This window comes from Pelodiscus sinensis, chromosome 2 (assembly GCF_049634645.1).
Source record: "Pelodiscus sinensis isolate JC-2024 chromosome 2, ASM4963464v1, whole genome shotgun sequence".
Lineage (NCBI taxonomy): Eukaryota > Metazoa > Chordata > Testudines > Trionychidae > Pelodiscus > Pelodiscus sinensis.
Window position 1 is genome coordinate 174636199 of NC_134712.1, and position 23299 is coordinate 174659497.

Here is a 23299-nt window from a genome sequence, read left to right on the forward strand (position 1 = left end):
ATCATATGACATATCATGATGTAATATGACAGGACCAGGACACACACAACATGCCAGACTATAACTTGACAGAACAGCAAATATCTGGAGGAAAAGAAATTTCAACTCACCAATAATCCAGTGCGCAAATATCTGCTATAAATTCCCATAATTTGATAGAGGTATTGTTGATAAATGTTCATTACTTCTTACTGCAACAGCTGTGAATCAGTTGCCCTCTAGGCACTGCTGTAATACAAATAATATATTATAATAATAATTTTGACACAGGCTGTTCTTTCAGATGGGACTTTTTAATAGATGCATCATTAGAACTCTTAGTGTTTCTTCTGCACTTCAGACAAATTACCAGGATAGGCGGTACATGCAGATGAAAGACCATGAAGCTATAAATACTCTCTGAATCTAACAATTATCTGTCTAAATAACTAGTGCAATCCCTTGACTTTTTGCATCATAAATCAAGGTTTCAAGTGATTTTCCCTAACTTCTCCGAAGGAAAAATTATCTTGTTGTAATTTTACATATTGCACCCCATTCCTGTGTAGAGATTTTATTCTGAGAAGTTTGGTAAAAATCAGAAAAGTTAAGGTGATTTGGAAAATGGATTTTGTTTGTTTGTTGCTGTTTATTGACATAGCCTGGAAATTCTATCTTTCTTTGATTTTGCTGGTGTTGCTGTAGACCAATGCCTGATAGTAATTTTTTATGCAGTGAAGGTGCAGCCAGGACATTAGAGATACAAGGATATATTGTGTCCAACTTCTGTTAGTGAGACAGACACGTTTTTGAGCTACACAGAGCTCTTCCTCTGTTCCAGAAAACGAGGTCCCAGCATCACAGCAAAATACAAGGTGGCACTGATTGTTTAGCATAAGTAGTTTGCACTTATAGTAAGGGTCCATACAAGGTAGAGTCACCCACTGACAACACTGTAGTCACAAAACAAAGAGGGGGTTAGTGGGTTACGGATTGTTGTAATAGGGCATACATCTGATGTCTGTTCAATCCCTGTTGGAGTGGTATGCAGTGGTCAGAGGATTAGAGATGCAAGACCTTAGAGGGGGATGATGTTTTGCTAAATTTCTGGCTAAATTCAATATCTTCCATTGTTGTATACAGTGTCGTTGTAACCATGTCCGTCCAGGATATTAGAAAATCATAGACTGAGCAGCGAGGCTAGATTTATAGTTTATTACAACCATCTGTCCATACCTACTCCCCCTCTTTTTCTTTGTCCTATGACTGCAGAGATGTTAACAGGTCACTATACCTTGACTGGTCCTTTAGAATATAGACTAACAATTTATTTGAACAGTCTGTTTCACCCTGCAATTTGTTGTGATGCTGGGAGTTCCTTTCCCAGACTAGAAAAAGAGCTCTGTGTAGCTCCAAAATTTGTCTCACTCCCACCAACAAAGTTGTCCCAATAAAAGATAACCCACTTTGTGTCTCATAGCATTTTGAAAGAGATTTAAGTGGTGAGTTTGGTATAAATCAAACCAACAGGTGTTAGTTTCAAGTGCATAGAAACAAAACAGTGGATGTCCAAAACATACTGGCAATGAGTCAGGGCTGCTCTGAACTGGTTTAGGCACTGGTGGACTGGTCTGAGCTCGGGACTGCTTTGTGCCACAGCTGCAAGTCAAGTCTGTGCCAGCGGGCTATCTGGTAAGAGTTGGAAGGGTGGTGGAAGAGGCAGAGGGGGGCAGAGCCTCAGGCAGAAGTGATGGGACAGAGGGCTAGCCTCCTCAAACAAGGGGTGCACGCATAGCCAATGGCTACAAGGTCACAGACATAGTGTGGTTTACTGTATCTGTAACTAGATGCAGGTGGTTGCCAACTACAGAGTCAAAGCTAGGCCTTGATTCAGCAGTGACTTAGGCATCAGCTTAATTTTACATACTGCAAAATTCTGATGCTCTTAAAGTCAAAGGCAAAAATTCCACTGGCTTCATTGCATTCAGGGATTTAACCGTACAAGCAGCTCCACAGGACAAGTTGTTGAAGGACTAGATCTTCTATTTGTTTTCCACTGAAATCTTTTGTTTCAGGTGGGCTGTGATTGGTGCCCATTACATTTCTTAGGTCATTTGGGGCAGGGGTCTGCAACCTACAGCTCTAGATCCAAATATGGCTCAGTAAAGAACCAAATATGTTTCTTCTGTCATTCCCAAAATACAAAACTTTAATTAAAATGAAATATTTCAAAATTGTAAAAACTTGTAATTACTCATGTCAAACGTAATTAGTCTTTTTTTGTCTATTTAATCTCTAACTGTTCATTTTAACAACCATCCATTCTTTCCACTCATTGGGGGTTATGTATATTCTTCTTATTTGACTTGTCAAGAAACCTTTCCATCATCATACATGACGGTGAACTCTGTAACCCCCTAACAGTAAAAATGGCGAAGAGAAAGAGAGATGATGAGTACTGAAATTTTCAAAAGGAGTGGACAGACTTCTACGCATTTGTGGAGAAATCTGGATCTTATTTGTAGTGAGAGACTGTCCTCAAACAAAAAAAAAATTGAATTTAGAACAACATTTCATGACAAAATATGCAGCATTTGCTACAAAATACTGAGGATGACACACACAAAAAAGCCTGTGAGGAGCTGCAACAAAAAACAAACATTAAAATAGCCTGCTGATATGGTCAAAAAAAGGTGGGAGCTTAAACTCCACAAATTTTGCAGGCTCATACAGCATTATTCAAGAGGGGAAGCGTTTTACTGACAGGGATTATGTGAAGAGATGCAACGCTACAAATTGGTCATGAATATCTTTGAGGAGTTTCACAACAAGGACAAAAATCTTGACATTCAGAAAATTCTACAGAAAATTCAAGACATGCCATTATCAGCAAAAACAGTTCATGTCAGAGCTGTGAAAATGGCCCTTCAAATTAACAAGCAACAAATGCAAAATTTGAGTACAGCTACTTACTTTTCATTTGCTTTGGACAAGACAGCCGACATATGTGACATTAAACAATTGTCTATTCTGGGACAATATATTTGTAGAAATGCTGTGCACAAAGAAATGATTGCACACAAAGGGCAAAGACATCCTTAAAACTGTGATGAACTTTGTAAACAAGAAAGAGAGTTGGATAATCTTGCATTTGTGTGTACAGATGGTGCGCCTAGCATTGTTAGCAAATTCGGGTGATTCCTTACTCTTTTCTCAGAACAGCTGAACCACCCACTTTTCAACTTTCATTGCAGTGTGCATCAGGAGGTACTTTGTGTGAAATTTTGTGGAACCAAACTCAGAAATGTAAGGGGATGGTCATTTGCACTGTCAATTTTATTCTTTCACGAGCCCTTAATCACTGTCAATTTCAGTCACTGCTCGAGGAAGTAGAATCCAAATACCCATATCTACAACTTCACAGCAATGTTCACTGGTTATCTCGTGGCAATGTTTTGTCACATTTTGCCACCTGCATTAACAAGATTAACTCATTTTTGGATATGAAAGGTGTCAAACATGGTGAGCTTTCAGACTACTCGTCACTCAAGTTTTAGTATCTCATCGACAATACTGGTCATTTGAATGAGTTGAACCTTAAGCGATAAGAGCAATGAAATACAGTCCTGATTCTGCAGCAGGCAGTGTTTAGATTTCAGTCAAAATTGACTGTCTTCATCAAAGATATCAAGATGGGCAGACTCACACATTTCAAAAGATTATGAATGTTTCGTGATTCGTATCAGAGAGAGAATCCAAATAACAGCCTTAATTTACAGCAGCTTGCCGGGTCTGTTTCTAAGCTCCTGATGGCATTCAAGTCTCATTTTGTTGACTTTTGCAAACACAGTGTTCTGTTTAAGCTTATGATTCATCCACATAAAGCGTCCGTTGAAGAACTGGATTTGACAGTCATTCCAGGCATCTCAGTCAGCGATTTGAAAATTGAAATAGCAAATTTCAAGGAGCCGGATATTTGGGTGTAAAAATTTGTTAAACTGAATTCTGATTTAGAATGACTTGCTTGATCATGTGCAGAATTGGCAAAACTGCACAAATGAACTGACATGGAGAAATTGGAGCACGATGATAATTGGAATCTGCAAACTTGGAAAAAACTTCCCACCACATAACACCTTGTGAATGTCAGCTTGGCCTTGCTTTTACTATTTAGCTCCACCTATATGTGTGAACAGGCTTTCTTTCATTTGAATCATATCTAGAGTAATTTGCGCTCAAAACAGACAGAAGACAGCCTGAATGCATGCATGAAGCTGAATTTGACCAGTGATGTAAATTTCACAGAAATGTGCAAAAAGATGCAGCAGCAGAAATCCCATTAAAGTCTGTGAATACAATGTTTCATATAAGCTAGTATTAATCGTCATGCCAATTATCAATATTATTTTCAGTCATGTAAATGGGCATTTTGAATTTTGATGTAGTTTGGCTCTTTAGTTTGAAAAGGTTGCTGACCCCTGATCTGGTGTTTCTTATATATTTCTAGAACGAGTTTATTAAAAAGCAGTAAAATGACATTATTGCTGGGAGCTTTGTTTTACTTTTTAAGACACTCAGAAGGACAAAGTATCCACACATAGAAAATTTGCAGTTGGATTTGAGTGGGCATAATCCCCCTCCTCCCACATACACACACCACATTTCTTCTGGAATCTTCCAATCTTTTTATTACCCTTCTGTGGCAAGGCACACACGCAGGTTTCATAGATTTCTGTTGCAATGCCGTGTGTTGCTGTATTCTGAGCACAACTGGGAGAAGCCATGTGGTGACATGGGCAGGAGAAACCCAGACACTCAGAAGTGCTTAGAATTAGTTATTCCCAGGGTAACAAATGAAATTAATTTATTAGCACCAGCTACATATGCAGCATCTGGTTTATATTTGCATCTGAAGTTTCACAAGCACTGCTGAAGCATTGTCATCTTATTGAACACACACACACACAAATACCTGAAATAGATAGCAAGCAATTTTGTCTGCATTTGATTGAGACTTGCATACAAACACACAGAGTGGGGGAGACTGTAACGCCTCCTGCTAAAATTCCACTAAGAACAGGTCAGTGGGTGTATAGTGAAGAGAGTCATCTGCTTGCTACATATGGCTTCTTCCGCAAAAGCTAGATATGCTCCCTCCAAACTTATTTAGCACATGGAATCAAACGTATCACATGAAAAGAATTCCTATTTCAGAGGGTGACCCATAGGATTGTAGTTATTGAAACCTATTAACACACACAGTGAAGCTATCCTGGCAAACAATAGTCTCATCATTTACATAAATGTTCCTTAAAGCAATCCTGTTTCATTGCAAAAACGTATATGTATTTAATCAGCGTCAGCCACCTCCTACTGAAGTGAATAATTCCCTCTGAGCATTTCCACTGACTTTGTTGGTTTTGCATTAAGCCCTGAAGAAGTAAGGACTATTTAGACCTCAGTATCATTAAGAGTAATGAAGAGCTGCCCTTGGCCCAGTCTTGCAAACGACTTTGTGAACAGACTCCAGGGCCTTCACATATCTCTGCTGAAATCAGCACAGTAGGATTGCTGACTTGAGGCTTTATTTGGGACACAAACTGGGGAATGACGTTAGGAAGTCAATTACATCAGGAACATGGCAGTTAAAGAGCTGGACCCTGACCTAGCAGACTCCTGTGTGAAATTATTAGGTGTGTGAAGGAAAGGCTGTTCAGATCATCTTAATTAAAAAAATCTATTTATCAGTTCTTCCAGTTATGCAGCAGCCAGATCTAGGAGTGTGTCCAAATCCTATGAAACAGTATGAACTCTCCTTGCTTAGGCTTATGGCTTCAAGCAACATCCTTGCATGAAAATAATAAAAGTTATTGGGATGATTTTCCCCCTATGCATCACAAAGAATTGTCTGGAACAAAACAAAAAAGCATGGTTTGCCTTTCCAGAGAAGCTTATGCTCACGCATTGATAGTAAAGTTGCTTTGGGACTACTGATCTCTTCTGTTCTTTTATGGGTCATCTAGGACATCTGTGTGTACAATCTAGGGCAGGGCTGTGCATTAAACAGCACCATTTTCAACCTTCTCCTTCTGTCTCTCAGCAGCCACTCTTTTCCTCTTGTTTTCCACTAAATGGAGCTAACAAGCAATTCAGAAACTGCTCAGCAACTTCTCTAGACACTTATATTTTTAAATCTCTATTGCTGTACCCCTGCATGGTGCCCCTCTGCCAGGAGGTGTTAGCAGATTTGAATCTAGGACCTCGAGAGCTTAGTGTAGGAGCCTCTACAGCTTGAACTATAAAGCCAGCTGGTGCTCAGCTTACACTGTTGAGCTCACTCATTTTTATCTCTTGTTGTAAGTGGTCTAAGTGCCACTACAACGGACAGTGAACCACACTAGGTGTGTGGGTTACATTGTCTACACCTAAGTCACATTATCAAAAGGTTCCTTCTAAAAGCTTAATAATGTCCTCTTGAGTATCTACCAAGAAACCTGGAAAAAACAAATATCCTCCAAAAATGAGTACTTCCCCTGCACAACCACTGGTGGTATACAAAGAGAAGTTTTCTTGGGGGAAAGATGGATACAGAATAAACTTGGGAATGCTGGACGCATTCCTGGAGGTTTCATCAACATGATGTGATCTTCAATTCAAGATTAATCTGGTGGATTGGCAGACCTACCCTCTGCATCTTCAGCTAAGCCCCTTTGAACCCTATTGCCTGCCTCAAAGCCGTCTTGCTCACAAAAACTCTCTCATTACAAAGTCTTCAGAGGGGGAAAAGAGTTGACCAGCTCTTGGCACTAGAGATGAAGTTCCACCAGGACATAAGCAGCATTCCCTTTCCACTCCTGCTCTCTCTCTCTCTCGTGCCCAGGTCTGCTGAGTCAAATCAATTCCCCTTGCTCATCACTAGCTGCTAGCAAAAACAAAATCTTTCTCCCTGGCCTTGGAGATACTGTCCTGTTGAATTTCTCATCAGGTTGAGGCTGTATCAGCTCCTTCTTGTTTACCAGCAGGTGTCAATAGTGAGCTCTCTAGTTTCTAGTGCTTCCGGTCCAAGGGCTTCTATTAAACATACTTTGCATGTCACTCACTTTATTTTTTCTCTCTCTCTCTCTCTCTCCCCTCTGGTCATGTTAGCCACATTTAACATTTCTGGATTCCCAATTTGAGAAACTGAAACCTCAGGCAGCAGCATGAACATCATGCAAAGACATCAGACTGGCAGAAAGAAAGCCCGCTGGAGTATCCCAGGTAGTTTCTGATAAAGGACAGAAGAAATAGAAGCAGCATCATGGATCCAGGGCAAACTACACCTCAGACCCTTTTACTGCATCTCAAGTGCACCCCTCCAGTGAAAGGCCTGGTGACCTGTATCTCACTCCAGAGGGGAACCCTGTGGCCCAAACATCCTGTGAAAGGATTTCTAGGCTGCTCCCCACTTGTTTCCCAACTATGTTTAACAAGGACACATTGAACTGCTGTAGAGAGCTGCAAGCCCTTGCACTGTAAGCCCTTTTCTGAGGTAATTATCCCAGGAAATCTGTAAGGGGGCTCAGTATCCATGTCCAGCTGTACAGTATTATGGGTTCAGCATCTTCCCGGATGTCCTAGTTTATTGTACATTACAGGTAACTAGGACAGATATGGCAATTTCCTGGACAGATCACATTGTATTCAGTTTAAGTATCTTAGGAGCTCATAATGGTAAAAATGCAAATGTTTGGGTGTTATTGTTAGTAACTTCTCTAGGAGATACAGAGAATGTAAACCTTTGGGTTCTTCATGAGCATCCAAGGACTCTTTGAAACAATGTGCTAGATAAACAAAATGGCATTCCTAAGAAATACGTGGGAGGAAGAAAAGGCAACTTTTCATCTCCAGACTTCATCTCTTGGAAGCTACACCCTGAGGAAAAACCCAGTGTCTGCTGATCACTAGGTTACATAAGGCCAAGATCAAACACACCAACTACATGAGAGTACAACACACAGATTTATGGCTGTGCTTGCTCTGAGGTGCAAGCATTTTGAACCTGTCCCTATACTTAAAAAAAAAAAAAACCTGGGTCGGCTTTGAAGGCCTGTTCCCCCGCAGAGGTCAGAACACCTTTGGTGAGCTCATTCACATGCTTGTAGGTTCTGTTATTGTTTTTAAATATGATTTCTCTGTAGTGCTGCCTTAAGAATAAGTGTGCTTGCCTAGAGACAGCTAGGCCATAACGTACTGCAAGTGATTATGCTGTTGGCAGTCTTTGAAGAGAAGGAAAAGCTGAGGCAGCCGGTCTTTTCAGGGATTCACAATATAGGCAAGGGACCATAAAGCCTGGAAATATGCTGGTCAGGGGGGAGAGCTGCATGTCATCAGGAGGTGACAGCTGGGAAGCTGAAAGCCTCAGTGGGTGTCCTGGCAGGACCGCAGAGGAGGGATATAGGTGCAATTGTGACAGTAGCAACTGCCCTGAACCGTGACAGTAGCAACCCTGCACTCCAGGGACCTGCGACCAGGAAGCTGAGTAGATTGACTCAATAACAGAGTCTCAAAAGAAAGCATTCTTTATTCAGTGCCCTCAAAAGGTGCCCAGCAGGTAGGACACATAATAAGATCACTATACTCCTGAGTCTTACCTACACCTTAATCCTTTGCATCTCCCCCTCGCCCTAGCTAATGCCCACTCTGGCTAGGAGAAACACCCTGTCTGGTTTATAGCAGGCTCATCCACAGCACGTTGTTTGCAGTAAGGCAGGGTATAAATCTTCTCCACGTAAGCCTCTAGCATGCTAAGCATCCATGTGGGCCCTGCTGCCATGCACTAACCATTTCATAGTACACTTTACTCTGATATCCCCTTTCAAAGCCATCTAGGTCAAAACACACTAGGGAGCTGTTAATGAACAGTAACAGAGCCACACAGATATAGTGCACAGCCATATACTACAGAGTAGATTTACACCCCAACTAACCACAAACTGAGTATGTCTGTGGGCCCCTTTCCCACGGTCAACGATCACTGACTTTTCTTCCCTGTGCCTGGACACAAGTTACATCTATACTGCACTTAAAAACCCACAGCCGGTCCATGCCAGCTGGCTCAGTCTAATGGGGGGATTAACTGTTTGGGATCTGGGACTCTACCATCTTGTAGGGGTCCTGGAGCCCAAGTGCCAGACCAACCCAAATAACTACATTGCAACTGTGCAGCCCCTTAGCCCAAGTCAGGTGGCATAGGTCAACAATGAGTTTAGAATTGCAGCGTAGATATACCCTCACTCAACCGCCACCCTTCCCTAGATCCAGAGTCTTGAAATGACTTAGTGCCCCCTTTGCTCTCTTTTCTCCTCAGTCTTGGTAAAATGACTCTGTGAAGAGGTGACCCGAGATAACAACTATAAACCTGGCTATTGCAACTGACTGTTCAGACGCACCTTATCTGTGCCTTTGTTCTGTCTTTTCTGATAGGTTAATTTAACAACCCATTTTCCTTTAATGTCATAGCAAGTAATACATTATAAACACACAGAGACACACTCCAGATTTTTAAGAAAATACTCATTTGTTTCAGCCAGGTATATAAAAAAAATTATTCAAATATATAGGATTTGTTTTGAAGGATGAGAAAAGTAATAAAGAAAAACTATTCACTGCTGTGATTAGAATGGTCTGACATATTTGAGGTAGCTTTGAACATTCAGCTCACTGATAAAGAATTATTTCTCTGTAGGGTTTTAAGCTATTGCAGGTGATGTAAGATTTGTCAGAGTAAGCATTTATCCTAGAGATGCCTGCATTTTACCATAGTCCGAATGTCTGTGAGTTTAGTGTTAATAGTTTCAGGGTTCCATCAGGCTTATTACTTTGCGGTTTAAGTAAACTCATTTATATGGTGGAAAATACTGGGTTGTCTAAATGCCTTTATAAAGGAGTGTCTTAAGTTACCTGCAAAACAGGTTAATAGAGCCCCAAATAAGAATGTATCTCCATCACTACTTACCATACTAAAGTTATTTCCTCTCATGCATTAGTCACTTCCACCAGTTCACTGTCTTCGCTCCTTTTGTCTCAGTAGGTCTGTAGTTGCCCTTTTTTTATTCACACCATCTGAGAAAAGTTATGGCTCCCATCCTATGCTCTGCTAGCATAGTATTGAAGCATGCACCTAACTTCAGGATAACAGAACTACTCACGTGCTTAATGTTAGGCATGTGGTTAATTTTCTGAATCAGGAACTTAATGCTACCTATGGCCATAAGCAAGTAACATCCCCCCCCCCCCCGCACACACATCCCCTATATGCTCTTGGTACCATAATATAAAAGAAGAAAGTGAAAAGTGTTTGTGCTAATAAAATATATGAAGATTAGTTTGTTAGCACTGTTTTTTCTTGGTGCCTCTGCATAGCCACATAATTGCATGGCTTTTTTCCCCATAGTATCTGAGCCCTTGTCTAACAACTTCTCTTTAGAAAAATCTTCCGAAGTGAGTATCTATTAGCAGAACACTTGACTTTCTTGTTGAAGGTTAGTTGCAATTATCGTTGCTGCCTCATTTTCTTTCATTTAGCCCATTGTTATGGCTCTCCTTCTGGAGAAAGGAACTAGCCAAGCTGATATACCTGCTGCTCTGGGTGGACAGATGTCTCAGCTATTATTATAAGCTTAATCATAATTCAGAAGCATACGGCACGCTAACAAGTCTTATGCTGAAGCTAATGAAGCTGTGGATGCAGTGAAAAAAATTAACAGTATTCCACAGGTAGGAAGGTTAGGTATCATAAAATATCCAGTGTGGGGGATTTGGAAATGGGTGATTAAACTATGGAGTCATAAAGAAGTACTGAACCACAGTGTGATACATAAAGCAACACCAAAAACTCAGAAAGTTAAGAGTGAAAGAGTTACATGATGGGCTATTTTCTCCCTGCCCGGGGCCAGTTTCCTTGAGTTACTCATTATTAACCTGCTGCCCTTCACAACCTTGTCCAATTCCCATCTCAACTGAGATGAGAAATTCAACAGAAGATCAGATTCTGCCTCATCATTCAACATATAGACGGAGGCTTTTTTGCTGCCGAATGAATCAATTTGGAGGGATGTTTTGTATGTTACAAGGCAATCACCGAGGGGAAATTAAGTGGGTTATGTAGTTGCAGAGAGCGTAATGACCTGAATGGATAGAGTAAGGTCTCTGAGTGGCAAAGCTGAAGAAGTTGTTTTTATGGCTCACCTGGTGGAAATTTGGGGCGAGATTGTGGCTGTGACAAAGCCACAGCTTTTAGCATAGTGGTGAAGAAAGAACCACCCATTCTAGCTGACTTGGCCAGAATTTCTCTGAGAAGCCAGAGAGAATGCACCCCCTTTCCACCATGATTCTGTGGCCCGCTCTTCTTGTGCCCCTGTGTAAGACTAGAGACAGTCTGATATTTTAGATGACTCAAGAAAAAAAAGACGTAATAAAAGCCTCCTTCTTTGCTATCTGCCTGGGGGACATTGCTAACTGCACACTGGAATATACAACAAGCTGAAGCTTTTATCTTTATTCACATGAAGAATGTAAAAGCTACAGAGTACAACTGAAACACCACAGCAAAGGGAGTTCAGATACTGTTAATTGCATAAACCTTAATTGTGAGACCTAAGATTCCTGAATCTCCAAAGGCTAAGCCTTACTAGCCCCAAGCAACTGTGTTATATCTTTGCTAGAAGTCTTGTCATTCTCTCCTCCTCCTCAGTTTATCATTATTATCCTCCCTCATCACATTCTATCTTAATCAAGGGCTTAGGCTTTCTTCCATTGAATTTAGTGGAGTAGGAAAGCAATCTCCATTGAAGTTAATGGATGCTCAGATTTGGAGCAGAAATTTGGAGCTGGGATTTCTAAAAGGAACTTGGCACCCAACTCCAATTGTTTTCCAGTGAGTCAGGTGCCTAACTCCCTTATGAGCCTAGTAATTCTCTCTACCCATCCAAGGGGAGATTAAAACTTTTCCTTAGAGCCCTTTAAGGGTATAACTTGCATGATGTGTCCCCTGACACACTATAATGTTAGCCCTCCTCAACACTCCATCCGATTGTTCTCTGATCATTTGAGCCTGATTTCAAATAACTACTGCCTCTGTAAAGCTTCATTTACTGGGTGGGGAGGGCCAGAATGTTGTCTTTGTATAAAAATGACACTAGCGGCATCTGTTACCACTCTAATCCCCATGGAGAAACAGATTTGTGTATGTGTCAGTACAACGGGATAACTCAACGCTGTCACGCTATTGACTGATGGAAACATTTTTAGGATGCATGGCATCAATTTCTCTTGAAGACTGGTGGGTTACAGAGGCAGGAAACATTCATCTCTATCCCTCAATTCAAAGTTTGCTCAGAAACTGGAGACCAGACTTAGACTCATCTAACATAATTAACTCCATGCAGAGTTAATTATGATGAAGTTAAAATAACAGAGAAAGAAACAGTGCAGTTTATGACATACCATCACAATTGTGTTGCTTTTTTTTAAGTTTATCTATTCTAGCAGAAGCAGCCTGGTAGAACTCTTTCCACTAGCTCCCTTCTGCTTCCCCACCCTCAAACACTGACTAAAAAGGTGTTTTTAAAAGCCTTATTCAACACTTTTAAGGGAAAACTGAAGGCAAACTGAAAATAGAGCATTGCCAAAAAGAAGGGAAAGTCAATAAATGATATTCAACAGTAATGTTGTTTTGCAACAGACTGGCCAACCCCAAGTGTTAAAAAGAAGAATCTGATACCCGCAAAATCATGCAACTGTTTTACAAATCGTGAGATATAAAAACATTGTTTTTTTTAAACTTGTCTTGTGATTTGAGTGTTTAGGTTTTCTACACGTTTTCCACACCATCCTAAGGGCTAGAGACTTTCACGAAGCTTTTTGTTTCTCAGTGTAATGCCACAGTGCACCCACTTTCAGCCAGGCATGGCACCTCAAAATGAGCTGAGCCTTGCCCAACATCACTTCCTTCACCTAGTAAAGTCCAGACAAGCCTATTTATCAAAGGAACATCCCTCTTCCTTAATGGTCTCATGTGTTAACAACAGCCATATGTGTAAATATGAGCTTACACATACACACCGAGGGTCTGCCACCATCCAAGGCTCAGCCCCACTAACAATCTCTGGCTCTTTCCTTCTGGAGAGTCTTCTTACTCATGTACAGAGATAGGCTTTGTTTTTAGACCCCCCCCCCTTCCTGGTTTTTCCTCTCCAGAAGAGTCTGCTCGCTGTCTGGCCTTTGCCAGCTTCTCCCTCATCTGGCTCCTTTCTTAATTAGCCCTCAGACTTCAGAGTGCACAGTAGCCCAGCCTTACTGATGTCTCCTAGTGCCTACCCTATCATGAGTGAGGAGGCAGCTTTTATATTGGTCCCCATTTCCCAGCTCATCCCACTTGGCCGGGGGAGAGAGGCACCCAAAATTACTAGTAGCTGCTGAGAGGGGGCACAATATAAAGGATCACACTCCCTCAACAGCTTGAATCCCTACCCCCAGGAATGGTCGCCTCCTCTACCCTCAGCAGCCCCTTCCTGCCACATGTGGAGGGAAGCTAGCTGGTAAACCCTGGCAGAAATCTGGAAGGCATATGACTCCACATTCCCATCCCCATGTGTTTCCTCTGCCGACTACACCCTCACTACAAGGCTCCTGGCTTCAGGCCCTTAAAGAGAGAATGACAGGGGTTCCTCCCAAGCACTCATTCCTGGGATCACTTCCTCTCTATCCATATACCCCGCAGCTCCATAAATATAGATATCGATATGGCTCTCATCCCCTTTGAGGAATATGACACGTAACAGGCTGGACTGACCACTGGGCTCTACTATTATTAAGAGAAGACTACCCCCTCCTACACACATATCGTAATGCCAGGAATAAGGGATTCAAGCAAAGCATCTAACTTCAGGAGATTTGTGACAGAATCATGAAGATTGGCCACAAAGATTCAGAAGTTGAGGGAGAAAAACACAGCAACCACTAATATCTGCAAACAGGAAGATCTGGTATGAAATCTATTTATGGGCAAGTATGCTCTACATTTTGAGGGATCAGAAAGGGTACACCAGCTATGAGGTGTTGGGGGGAGAGAAAGTGATTGACACAAAAGATGTTGTATTGTAGGTAGGAGCGATTAAAAAGGGAGGGGAGGGTGTTGCACAAGGATATTAGATAGCAAAATCAAAAACGTGCATCTCATAACTTGCATATGTGGCAAAATATTTTCAGAATCCAGAGCACGAGTGGGGCCCAGGACAGCCACAGATTGGGCCCTAATACCCAGTGTGTGCTGCTAAGGGTCTATCAAATTAAGATACATCTATTTTCCTTAGGAGTTAACACAAATGATTACTAACCTAGGTTTACCTGCTGTTTACTAACCTTTTCTCTGGACTTTCATCTCAGACGTGCATTTACATGAAATTACTGGTTCCATATTTACTGTTTCTTTTTCTACAGAATTTTTCTCAATTACATTACATGTGAGAATCATTGTAAAAGCAACGCTCTACTTGCGCAAATGGAGGGTTAGGCGTCTGAATGTCGGTGTTAGGCTTTTTATCTCAAAGCTGCTGGTTACAATCCAGGCAAGATCTGTAATAGCTGCCAGATTAATAGTTTATATGAAATAAGTTAACCAATTCAGTCTAGTTCATGATGGACAATTGGTTATAACTCAGAAAACAATATCACAGATGGGAATAATTCTGTAGCACTGGCTCTAAGTAATATAGCTTAAACAGAAATTATGACCTTACTTCAGTGATTGCTGAGTGAGTTTCTCTGGCCTCTGTTATGCAGGATCTTAGACTAGATCATCATAATTTTTCCCTTCTGACCTTTAAAAAAAAAAATCTATGAATCTATATTGGCAGATATGTTGGCTGTTTCAACAGAGAGGCCTATGAGTGAAGTGAACATTGTGATATAAACGAGGAGTAAGTCAGTCAGTCAAATATAAAGGGGATCTAGGATTATTGGAGAACAATTTTTCATTATAGATATAGATAAATTATAGATATAGAGCAAGATCAATAATGTAAATAATGTATTTGATCATCTATTTTTTTCCATCTAAAATGGTATCCAAGAAATAACAGAACTTTTTTTTCCTCAGAATTAAATCAGTATCTCTATGGAGACTGACAGTCTCAGAAGACACCGTGTCCCTGGCACTGGGACACAAAAGCCTTTCCCAATCTGAACTCAAACCACATCAGTAGTAACTGAGGGTAAGTCTACACTGCAGGCTTTTTGCACAAGAAGCTTTTTGCAGAAGAGATCTTCCACAAAAACTTCTTGTGCAAAAGCGCGTCCACACTACAAAAGCAATGCACTTTTGCACACGAGAGTGTCCACACTGCATAGACACTCTTGCGCAAGAAAGCTCTGATGGCCATTAACAGAATGGCCATCAGAGCACCTGTGCTTTGGCTCTTTTTGCGCCTTTTGAGTGTCCCCACACACCTTTTTGCGCAAAGGTATACCTAAACCGCAAAAGGCCCTCTGTTCTGCCATTCTACTGTACTTTTCTTGCTCAAAAACATGCTTGTTGGGGACACACCGTGGGTTTTTGAGCAAAAACCCTGTAGTGTAGACGTAGCCTGAGCTGTCACATTCAGACAACTTGTGAGTGGCCTAAAGCATGCGGAACAAATTAATGGTCTCAGTCCAGCCCTGAGAGAAGGTGCATCCACCTTGCTAAACATACCAGGCTCGAGCACTTGTTGTGGGGTAGAGAAAAGCATTAGGGCACGGAGAAGTGGCCAGGGATTCCTGAGCCAACTATGGCTAGTCCCAGCAAAAGCTGGACCATTCATAAGCAGAAGCGAGGCATAGCAGAGTTCTGTTCCATCACTCCTCTGTCTGCTGGCCCCTTATGGCCAGAGTCTGACTGAAGTGAAGTGTCTGGATTTCAATTGACAATATGGCTTACTATCCCTGATAGCACTCAGATGCAGGGTTTTTACCGCTGCTTCACAACCAATATAGAAACTTACACCAGTTGCCTGAGCCTAGCCTTGGCTGCATCTTGTTCACAACAGACATAGCTATCTGTGTCCTAAAGGATTTGGTTTGGGGATGGAAGCAGCATTACCATCAAGGCAACAAGCTTGGGGCACTGCTTCATTACAGCAGACCCACTGCATTGCAGGAAGGATGTGTGTAGCTCTCTAGTAACCCCTGATTTAAAGGCATCATTGGTGATCTCCCTTGGAAGCCACAGCCAGGTTCTTTGGGCCAGGAGGTCAGACACTGTGAGGTGAAGTTTAAGGATGGGAGAAGCACAGAAGGGGGCAATATTGACAGCGCTCCTTGATGCCGAGTGGCTGGGAGGAAAAATAAAACAATGCACTCAGCTTTGTTTGAATTCCATGGTCATTCTTCCATCTATACAATTTTTGCACATACAGAGTCCTACGTGTATACAAAATGTTGTGTCCACATCCACACCCATATCTGCAAAAATGAGCCACAAAGATCCGCACTCACAGCCACGGATGCACATACCTGCAGATATAAAGTGTCTATCCGCAGAGTTGCAGGGCTCTACACCTACACATGCAAGCAACAACATGAGGGCTATTATTTATTAGTAGTATTGATACACCACCACAAGATGACATGCTGCTTGACAAAAAAAAAAAAAAAGAGAGAGATCTCACTGAAGAGCTGGGCCCGCCTGTGCGGAACAAATTGCACTGTTAGGAGATGAACTTCAGAGACCAAGACAAAATGTAGGTGGAGTCTGTTGTAATGTAACTTGGCAGGAGGTCCCAAAAGCGACATCATACTCAAATGTCAAATATACTAAAATATGGAAATATTTCTGTCATTTGTTGTAATATCTATTACATAAGTGACTGGTATTTCCCTGCCTGCCATATGCTTAATGCTATATCTCTGGCATGCTACATAATGCTCAGTGCTCACAGAACAGTGGGGGGAGGGGAGGAAGAATGAGGTTGTACCTACAAGTGACAATATAGGCATGGATGTTATTAGTGTTTAAAAACCATCATTAAATTAATGAGCGCGCAGATGGGAATAAGTGATGCCCGAAGGTAGAACAGTTTTGATGCAATAAACCAGGGGCTTGTGTGTTTGTTTATTGTACAAACCACGGGGCCTTCCTTTGGGGAAGGGAGCCAGGCACAGGGCAGAGTGTTCAGGAACAGCAAATAAAACCTCCATGGTCATTAGCAGGAGGTGTTCAAAGGGGAATTGGGTTATTTATTAGCAGTTCTCAATGTGGAAGCCCCATCACTGGGGCTGAGAGAGCAACTCAGAATCAAAGAATAAAAGTGAGAGACAGCTGCTGCAAACTCTAACTCCCTCTCGACTGCCAGCTCAACCCACCTTGCCCACTAACTCCTTCTTTTAAATCTTATTGGTAACTAACATCATATCAAACCATTCTAACTTGCTCCCAGTCATATGCCCAGGGGCCAGATCATAACGTGATATAATGCAGAAGAATACAATGGAACAAATATGGCAAGAAGAAATACCTGTTTATAGATTGCATACCTACTACCAATTTATGTAGTGGCTATCAGAATGGAGGGGTTTATTTTAAATTATTTTTTTCCCTCTGCCCCCACCCTCCTCCACATTCTTTTCTAGGGATCTGGGTTTTATTCAGCAAACAGATGAGAAAGCTGATACTTCACGGCCCACACTTCTCAACAAAGAACTGCAACTGTGCATTTAATGAGGAGGAGTTTTATTAAAAGGATAGAGCAGTTAAATTGGCTAACATAAAAAAGAAAGGGATAAGAGAATGAGCATGTTTCCATAGAAACAAAGCTGCAGCCTATAATAGTCTTGATCATTTTTGTCTATATTGGTTTTATAAACTGTATATCCATATTTGGGGATCATAAAAGTGAGTATATTCTATTTTTATTTTTAAATCCTGAGTTGGTGTGAATCAGATTAGTTCTATTAACATCAGCATGGCTAGTGGGGTAACACTGCTCTATACCAGCAAAAGATTGGCCCACAATCTTTATGGAGAAGTGAAATGTTTGGCTATTGAATGTGTGGCGATATATTAGTTGTTGCATTACAGTAATAAGAGATCAGATTGTGCCTTTACGGTACTGGCCAGACTGGGCTCAGGCAGAAGAATGCTGCCACAAGGGGGAGTTCTAGGAAGTGTGTTTTAGAAAGGAGTCTGTTTATGGCCACTCTACTGCCATTTGTAGAAGGAGGGGCCAATGGCTGCTAGCTGGAATTAGTCCTTGCAATTCAGGACAGCGTAAGGACTGCACTTTTGTCAGTCACCTGAACGTGTCTCCTTACCAGTCACTGATGCTAGATGGTATTTCACCAGTCTGGGCCTTGGGGAAAGGGGCAGGGCTCAGGCTAGCCTCCCTCAGCAGACCTCAGCACCCCCTGGAGCACTCTGCGCAGGGCTCCAGCAGTGATTTAAAGGGCCCAGGTCTCTGGCCCCCATCCCTGCTGCAGTAGCAGTGGCTGGGAGCCCCGGGCCCTTCTGAATTGCCAGGCCCTGGGGCAGTTGTCCCTTTGTCTCCCTCTGTCAGCAGGCCAGGTTCAGAGCCATTAGGTAGAATACTGTGGGATTACAAAGGAAAGATAATAGGTGTGTATTTCATTTCCCTTTTAGAGCTTGGATTTTGACAAAACCATTTCTGATGTGGTTTTTTAACTTTCCCTGGGAAGGACAAATTCGCTGTATCGATAGTTGCTGCTGCCAAAAAGCAATCTGGTTCAGTTCAGACACTTAATGCCATCAAACAAAGAAAAAGAATCAGTTTGCTATGAAGTGAGGATGCTTTTTTTTAAACCTTCCTCTTTCCTCCCCTCCACAACATTCATCACTTTCACTTGGTGTAAGTGCAACTTAGTGAACCTCCAGACAACGTGATGGTCTCGAGTTCCTTTACAAGTTTCTAGGTATGTTCAACTGCTTCAGTACAAAAGCTCCACAGGCAGCTGTAACAACGAGAATCTAAAATACATCATTGCAGTATACATGCACCTTGGGGTGAGTGTATCATGGATACAGAGCCATCAGAAAATCCCTGCTTCTCAGAAGCACATTTGCATCTGTTCACGCAGTGTACATCTGTGGTGTTGCTGGCAGTGCACTTGGGTGCAGTATGGGAGACTCTGTGTTGAAAGCTGGCCAGCCTGCATCCCCTGGCTTCATTTATTATGTGAGTTTAAGTGTATTTTTCCCCAGTCTCTTCACGGCTCCAGTGTGTATGCTCCTACTCTTAAGAGTTACACCAGAATGGACATTAAAAATCTATTTTCTCCTCCCATCTTCTTGTGCCTGATGTGCTGAATATTAAATAAGAAAACAAACACAGAGAAGGGAAGGAAGCACAGGTGCACATAGCAGGCAATGAGCAAAAACAAAACAATTCATTTAAGGGGCTTTGATTCACTACTGTATCTTGATGCTTTATCCGACAGCCCAATGTGGCATCACACAGACAACTAGGAATGGAGGCATATTCTTTGCTCCAAAACATTGTAAATTTTCACAACAGCTTGGCATAAAGTAATTCAATATGTGTTGGTTTCCCCCCCCCAAGTGTTTTATTGGGGGGCAGGAAGAGGAACACAGGTCTCAGTGGTCTTCTCGCTCATATTATATATCCCCAAGTGATGGAGGCAGAGGAGGATGCTCTGAATGTATAAGATGGGCTTCCTATTTTATTCCCACACTCTCATTGCTCCTTTGTTTATCTAGCTGCAATCCTTTGTTTCTTTAGCCCTTCCTGCAACAAACAACTGATCTGCTGTGGTCAGTGGGGCAGACAGCCTCACTGGGTCACTGGGCAAGATGGAGGGGGGGCGGAAGTCTGCTCCATATGCCCAGAAGGGGAGGGCCTTCAGGCAGAAGGAATGGGACGCGGCAGCCCTCAGTGCTGCCCAGAGAGTGCCACATGGTTCTCCAGCAGTAATTTAAAGGACTCGGGGCTGCGGTTGCAGCAGCAGCAACCAGAAGCTCCAGGCCCTTTTTATTGTCAGGCCCCAGGGCAGTTGCTCTCTTTACCCAACTCCCTCCCATTCACCCCTGGCAGTGGGCCTGGCAGTGGTCGCCTGAACAAAGCCTGGAGATGTAATGAACAGCATCGCTGTTCTTTCGTTCGCCTGAGGTGCCTCCATCTTTTATCTCAGATGCACTGAAGTTCAAAATCATGGCACAGATTTTTGGCACAATTGATTTTACATTCCCTTTCACTTTCTTTTTTAGGTCTGTACATCTCAGCACACATGGCTTTTGGTGAATGAGCAATATAACCCGCGCTCTGCTTTTAGCACGTGTGTTGGCACAAGAGCAGCAACATGGGCACAGGAATGGAATTAAGATACCTGGGTTCTGCTCCTAATTTTGCCATGGATCTATTGTGACCATGGACAAATCACTTCTCCTCGTGATGCCTCTGTTTCCTGTTGTAATAATTAGGTCTACAAAAAACTTACCCTAACTGTAAGATCAACTGTAGGAAAGTGAAAAAGTTTTATATATAAATAAAATTGTAAATGTTGAGAGGAAAGGTGCAAAAGGGAGAGAAGACAGACAGACAAACCAAAGGCCCTTCTAGTATAATTCAAGTAAGATGACGCTGATAAAGGAAGTGTGGGACTGGAACAAAAATTAGTGGGTCAGAAATGAGGCTTAATTCAGAAGTGAAAGTAAGCTGGTGCACTCCAGTGCACAGCTCCAACAAGAGCTGGCTACGCTATGGCAAAAGCAAGCAGGGAGCTATTTAAAGAGCTAGCAGGGAGCCGGGTTGCAATAGCACAGTATCTGTAAGAAATTTTAAGTTACTTTCACTGCTGGCTTAATTTATGGACCAAATACTGATGGTCTGATGCATCCATTGCTCCCTTTTGAGGTCCTTTTAAAAGACTGCTTGGGGAAAATAAGAAGGCAAAGTGAATGCAACGCTGGCTTATTGAGAGCAAATGAAAGAGCAAGCTTCATCATCATGACTGCCACTGCCACCCTCCTCCTCTCCTGGGGACCCTGGATTCTAGCCTAACACCATTTGGCCTTTGTCACCCTGATCCTGAGACATGTTGTGACCGGACTGGGCCAAGAGAGGGACCAGAAGCCATAGCCACTTCCCCTGGCTCTGATTAAATCCCAAACGCAACCAAGGATGTGAAATGTTGCCTCTAACTCCTGCATCCTTTTCCTTCCCCACCGTATTTCTCCTTGTTTCATCTATCTAATAAGAGCCTGGCTTAGCCAGCCAAGACTGCCTGTTTTCCAGCAATGCTCTGAGCCTGTGACCAGAGAGGGAGCCAAATGCCCTAAATAGCGCTGCCATCTTTCTAAGAGCACATAACCAAACCTTTTTGTCTTGCTCCACTCCCCCCTCCCTAAGGCCCAATCCCCCTTACTCGATACCCCTCTCCCTTCATCAGTTTCACCAGGAAGGGGCAATGGGCAGGGATACTAGAGGGGGTGAGGGCTCTGGCTGGGGTTGTGGGCTCTGGGGTGTGGCCAGTGATGAGGGGTTTGGAGAGTGGGAGAATGATCAGGAGGGGGGCAGGAGGTTGGATGTGGGGTGGGAAGTGTGAGGGGTCCAGCTGGGGTACAGGCTCTGGAGTGGAGACTGAAATGAGTGATTCAGAGTGTGGGGCAGGGCTCCAGGCTTGTGCAAAGGGTTATAGAGCAGGGGGGTTGGGATTCTGGCTGGGTGTTGGCAGCACAGAGGATATTGACTTTCACTTGCAATCTCACTACTGGAAAAACACAGGCCTGGCACACTGTGGTGGCAGCTATGCCAAGGCCTAGGGTGGCTAGGTGTCTGGTTTTTGACTGGAACATCTGGTCAAAAAGGGATCCTGGCAGCTCCAGTCAGCACCGCTGACCAGGTTATTAAAAGCCCATTTGGAAGGGCAGCAGGGGTGCAGGCTCTGGGGTGCAGGCAGAGCTCCAGGTTGAGGCCGAAGGGCTCAGGGCACAGGAGGGGGCTCAGGATTGGAACAGGAAGGTTGGGACAAGAAGCCGAGGCAAAGGGGAAGTGCAGGGTCCAGGCAGCACTTAAAGGTGGCTCCCAGGAAATGGTTGATTGGCATAGGGATGCTGGGGGTGGGGGCAGGGAGGCTCCGCATGCTGCCCACTCCCACAGGCACTGTCCACACAACTCCCACTGGCTGCAGTTCCTGGCCAATAGGTGTGTGGAGCTGGTGGTCAGAGCAGCAGCAGCACATGGTGCTGCCTTGGCCTTTGAATACCGAGGAGCCGCAGGGGCCTGGGGCCTGCCTGCCAGTCACTTCCCAGGAGTCACGTGGAGACAGGGCTGGCAGGGAGCCTGCTTTAACCCCACTGCACTTCCAACTGGGCTTTTTCATGGCCTGGTCAGTGGTGCTGACTGGAGCTGCCAGGATCCCTTTTTGACTAGGCGTTCCAGTCGAAAACCAGACACCTGGCCACCCTAGGCCTTGGCATAGCTGCCACGACAGTGTGCCAGGCCTGTGTTTTTCCAGCAGTGAGATTGCAAGTGAAAGTCAATACTAAGATAGACATCCTAGCTGTTATTGTCTCCTCTTTTTTGTGCATGTTTGTCTTGCCATAGCTTCTAGAAGCTATCAAATAGGAGAGGTTTTTTTTCTTAGAAAGATTTTCTACACCTGAAGGGAAAGGGTACAAGTGTTGCGGGTAAAGGGAAAGACTTACTTAAATACTTGGTGTTTCAAATGCTTTGACCCTGTATCTTTAATAAAAAGTTTAAAGGGATATTTAATAATGTCTCTGCCATAGTACTCAGTAGGCTGAGATGTCTACACCAAACCCTGAACCTTATTTAAAACTGTTTAATGTGGAACAGCGTCAGGGCTCTGTTAACACCTTTGACTCACTGGGTTCCTATATTCCATCCAGATGAACACACCATTCCCCCAGCAACCTTTGTCCAGCTTGTCTACTGAGACCGAAAACTGTTTGTGACATGGACCATCTTTTATTAAGTGTTTGTACAGTACCTAGCACAAATGGAGGCCTGATTTCCATTGAGGCCTCTCTAATATAAATAATAGTGTGAGGATAGAATCCATGGTTAGAATCTATTGGCTACATGCACAGGTGTTTGCATATTAGGGTGTAAAAAAGAGTAGTCAACTATGTCAGAGGCAACAAGGGGGGGGAGCAGGAGCTGGTGCTGGAGGGAGCTGGCTTAAAAGCCAGTTCCCCCCAGCATTGTCTCCATGGTGTGTAAGCTTGTGGGGGTTGGACGGGGATACAGAGGCGCAGCTGGGTCCCGAGTGGCTCTTGCTGCATTTCAAAGGCAGAGGCACAGTGGGG

At 43.1% G+C, this 23299-nt stretch overlaps 1 long non-coding RNA gene across 2 annotated transcripts in view; it reads right to left on the minus strand.

Moving 5' to 3' along the window:
* LOC112545969 (uncharacterized) overlaps positions 1-23299 on the minus strand; it is a 406153-nt gene that overhangs the window by 306707 nt on the left and 76147 nt on the right. For both annotated transcript variants that reach the window (XR_012901069.1, XR_012901068.1), the window contains exon 2: positions 111-228. This is a non-coding gene — a long non-coding RNA (uncharacterized LOC112545969). The remainder of the gene's footprint in view (positions 1-110; positions 229-23299) is intronic.